The following is a 4,847-nucleotide window of genomic DNA, read 5'->3' as shown; positions in this document are numbered from 1 at the left end:
AAAATTCTAATTTAAAATAAGGGTGGGAGAATGTTCATTTATATTCTCCGTTTCTTTTCTAAAAAAATAAAGCTTATTTTACATGGTGGTCCAATGCATTTTTAGAATAGGTGATGACCTTGGAGCCAAATACTCCAGGGAGTTGTTCCATAGTTGTGGCATCACACGCAATGCTTAACAGGCAGCGGGCAATCAGAACAGGACTTTGAACAATTTCTCTATGGCCAAAGTCACATTGTGGTTTAAATATCAGAAGAGCATTGTGTACATTTATATAAACCTATATAGTGCTAACAATTTATTTACAGTGAGTGCCGCTCAACTCTCATTTCCAGCAACAGCCATCTTTGGCTCTCCTTTTTCATTTCAGCTCATGTTTATAAAATTGCAAAGCTGCTAATGAAGCAGACCAAATGTAATAGCAAGTGCATATGTGCAGTACAGGCTAGGTTGAATAAGTTACATTGTCACTGTGAATTAGAAAAGCCTGAGGTGGTTTAGGCTAGGATTGAAGGAGAATGTGATGGTCTCATCCTTGAGGCTGAAAGCTGGAGAGGAGGTTTGATGCCAGATAGGCTACTGAGCTTCTGCAGATGGCATATAAGTTTGTGGAACTATGAGATAATGCTGAGAGTGACTGCAAGACTCTCTCCTATTCACTTTAGTCTTCCCCATCATTACTTTTTGTACACCTCAATTCACTGCAAAAAAAAAAAAAAACCACAAGTGATAAAATGCAAAGTTAAACAATAGGTTCAAATTGGAGATGGATCCAGGATGTTGTTCTGATCTGGATTAGGACATGGTTGCAGTGTGGCTTCTAGGCTAAGTAAGTAGTATAGCTCAGGTTTGGTTGTTTCATCCATGCAAAAGTGATGAGCAGTTCATGAGATTTCAACTTACAATGGTGGAATTCTCATGAGATCAGATGATCTTGCAAGATTTCTGCCATCTTTAGTTGAAATCTCACAAGAATAAACTCATAAATTCATAGATTTTAAGGCCAAGGGACCATGTGATCATTTAGTTTGGCCTCCTCTATAACAAGCCACAGAAATTTCACCCAGTTACCCCTGTACTGAGCCCAATATATCTTCCAGAAAGGCATCCAGTCTTTAGGCTCATCCAAACCAGGACCAGAAAACAAAGAGGCCACTTCTGTTCTGGATCTTAGAAGCACCCCTCCTCTTTGGTGTCTCAGTGATTTGGAGATCAAAATTAAGACTGGGTGCACATTTTCAACCAAAACTACGGGGGGGGGGGGAGGGGAAGGGATGCAGATTCACCAACTCAGAAAGATTTCACAGATTCACGTCAATTTTGTCAAATAGTTTCAATAGAAAAAATAGCTTAAAAATAAAAAAAAAAATTGAAATTTTCTAAATGAAACATTACAATTTTTCAAATCAAAATTTTTATTTTAAAGTTCCCTTTAATATTTTTTAAATGAAAAGCCAGTTAAAATGTTCAAAATGAAACATTGTACTTCTAGTTGTATGAAATGTTTCATTTGACCTGAAATTTTAAAAAATGGCTTTTCAATTTGTCAAAGATTTTGGGGAAAAAAGTCATTTTTGGTTCAACCCAAATTGAATATTTTTTTTAGGAATTGACACAGAATGGAAAAATTTGCTCAGCTCTATCTGAAATCCAACACTTTATTTACGATTTCTCCAGAATTTAAAGGGGTTCTTAAAGTTGCCATTTGGGCGTCTTCATTTGTGGTTAAAATTCAAAAGAAGAAATCTAAGTTTCCAATGAAGTAGTTAAGAGATCCTCACAGATATATGTTAAGAGTCCTAAAAGTAGGAGAGTTTTGTTTTAGACCAGGAGAGAAAGTTAAAAACCAATATTAACAGAAAAGTTTTCATGCATTTTTTAACATTTCAGTAAAAATCTTGTGTATTTTTTATTTAAGCCTTCCCCTTACAGTATTTGCCACCCAAGGGAACCTGAAAGTAAAACTGACTAGAAACAAAAATTACAGGGCCACAGGCAATCTAAATTTATTCAGGCCTTCAGGGCCCAAATTTTCCTATGATTTACACCAGTTTTATTTCTTATTTATGCAATGTAAGTGAGAGGAGAATTGGACTCAGCAGATTTATAGCTAGCTACATCTAGGTGTTATACATAGACATACAGGTATACATATACCTACATATGCACATACTATACATCTAGGTATTATCCCAAAGTTACAAAAGGAGAAACTGAGACAGATGATTAAGTGGCAAGCCACCTAGGGCTCGTCTACATGGGGCGGGGGGGGGGGGGGGGAGGGGAGAGGGTGTTAATCCACAGCAGTTCTACCACCAACCCTGTGGTGTGTAATAGCTGGATTTACAGCAGTACAATTTCAGATCTGAGGCACAAAGACCGACCAATACATACCATATAGCCCCAGATATTTGCATTTTATATTGGACTCTTGCTGGCTGTTCAAACTGCTGAGCAAGTCTCTGCATCTTGGACTCCGACCCATTGCAAACAGGTTTTTTCCCCCCCCTTACTCTCATAAATATTGGGAAAAGTACAAATGCTGCTATAATCTTTGGGAAGGTATTTTGCTGCTGCTGCTTCCAACTTATTCCACAAATAGCACGATCTCCTTTTCAAACCGTGCAATGTCCACACTCCACTGTTAATCTCCAACTACGGAAACAGTAGTTAAACAGTTCCTTCCTTCTGTCCAAGTGGCCTGTGAATGACTTCATTTACAGGGATGTAGAGGGTAAGCCAGGTCCCCCAAAATAAATGGAGTAATGTCAACACCATTAATGTGCACAATGTTCCTGGGGGAAAACAGTCCTTTCTCCATTATTTTAAATGGAGCAGAGTTCTGAGAAAACCTAGCATCATGGACCTTTCCAGACCACTTTACATTTATGTCCATAAACCTGCCATGGTGGCCTACAAGCCCCAGGAGCACCGTGGAGACATACCCCTTTTTGTTTATGAATTTTGATCCCTGAAGGGGGAAGGAACAAATAGGCACATGAAAACCATTATCAATTGCCCCAATACAGTTTGGGAATGCCATGTGTTAAATCTGTCAAAGCCTCCTAAGCATTACCGAACATTATAACTCCATGCAAAAGTACCTTTTCCATAGCATCACACACCTGCATGACAATGGCCCTGTAGCTCTGAAGTTAGTTCAGCATATATCTCTAGAAAGGTTGCCTTCCTCACCCTGAAATTCTCTCATCACTGCATGGTCCTCTCAGGTGTGCAGAACAATCCTTTTCCACTAATCCATGATGGTTTCCCAAGCCCAGAAACAGTGGCACATGTTGTGAAGCTGCTCCAGAAACCAGTCTTCTAGTATCACTTGCTCAGTGTGTACCTCTTCATCCTTGCTGTGCCCCAATTCCACTGCCACTGAAGTACCTCCTGCTGTTGGAGGAGCTGCTGCTGCTGCCACATCATCTGCTCAGTGGTTCAGCTGACAAAGTCCAAGCCAAATTAATCCATCTTTGAGTGCTGAATACAGCCCAAGTGCCTCTGCACATTTCAGTTTGCCAGCATATTGGCATGGAGCATTGTTAACTTCAGGCTGCCTGACAGCAATTTGAAAATCCTGCTCAGAAAGGAAGTATGATGTGAAGGCAGAAGACTAGGATATATGTAACTATGTGTCGCACAATGCACAGTGTGACAAGATGGCCAACGTTCATATGGTAGGTCCTGCGCTTTTCTTGGCAGGGGGAGGGGGAGAGAGAGGAGGGGCAGTGCTAAGAAACCACCCTTTGTCCCTGCTCTTGGGTGCTAAAGGCCTCACTAGTGGCCCAGGAAGGTAGTAGAGAAGGGAAGTGGGGGGAGTGGGTCTGGGTTTGCTCTTCACTGTGAGTCCCAGCCCCTTTCAACCCCCGTGGGTTTCCTACCCTCAGTCCTTAGATGCTGGGGGAGGGAGTCTCCCTTACTTTGGTTCTCTGATCTTTCAGCTCCTACAACACATCTCCAAGCTCCAGTCCACTTTCCTTCCTCCCCTCCTCTAACTACTTGAAGCAGGGGGGTTTATTAGGGTCCTGACAGGGCTTAATTGACTTCAGGTGCTCCAATTAACCTGTAGTAACCCTCCCTAGTCTACAGGGAACCATGCCTTAATTAGCCTACAGTTTATATATTTCCCCTTGACGACTCTACCACTGCTTTCTGGTTTTCCTGTATCACAACAGTGAAAAAAATCCTAGAATGTACATTGCTCAGTAGTGAGGCAAAGAAGCATGGGATACCCTCCACGTACCCTATACCCGCAGTTGGCTTCAAACTGCCACTATGTCTACACAATGATACACATTGACAGTGTACAAACTATCACTTCAGTTTGCATAATGCATTTTATCTGATGTGCAGCAAAAAGCTGAAGATTAACCCCTTTCCCCCTTGTCTTTGAGTCCTGAGAGTATTAGGTATGGTTTGGAATTCAGGAGACCTGGGTCTGATGATACTTTGATCCCTGTTCTGATTATACTTTCCTATGTGACCCTCAACAAATTACTTGACTGTTCCTGTCTGTAAAAGAGAGACAATGGTATTTTCATGCCTGATTAGAGATGCTGAGAATACTTGATTTAGGTCCTGATTCAGCAAGGCACTTAAGCACATGCTTACATGACTCATTGGCTTTAAGTGCTTTACTGAATGGGACCTTAACAAAGGCGGAAAAGCACCACATATGTTCAATACATTATTAAGGCTAGGTAGTGGTGAAGAAGGGAATGGCATTCAGGAAGGCTTGGCTCCCAGCTGCTGTGCCCATTCCTATAAATCATGTGACCTGTAGTCACCACTTCTTACTCATGCTTGCAGATTTTCTTCAAAATTCCTATTATGGCTCTGTG

The 4,847-nt window shown here is 41.2% G+C and overlaps 1 long non-coding RNA gene across 1 annotated transcript; it reads right to left on the bottom strand.

Annotated features, from left to right (window-relative positions):
* Nucleotides 1-286: 286 nt before the first annotated feature.
* LOC122455848 lies at nucleotides 287-4,120 on the bottom strand. Its single transcript, XR_006274344.1, has 2 exons — nucleotides 3,126-4,120; nucleotides 287-701 (listed from the first exon to the last, which is right to left on the bottom strand). It is a non-coding gene; the product is annotated as an uncharacterized LOC122455848 (long non-coding RNA).
* Nucleotides 4,121-4,847: the final 727 nt, after the last annotated feature.

This window comes from Dermochelys coriacea, chromosome 9 (assembly GCF_009764565.3).
Source record: "Dermochelys coriacea isolate rDerCor1 chromosome 9, rDerCor1.pri.v4, whole genome shotgun sequence".
In the NCBI taxonomy this organism is placed as follows: Eukaryota; Metazoa; Chordata; order Testudines; family Dermochelyidae; genus Dermochelys; species Dermochelys coriacea.
Note: the sequence above shows the minus strand (reverse complement) of the source record. Positions and strands in the feature narration are given on the sequence as shown.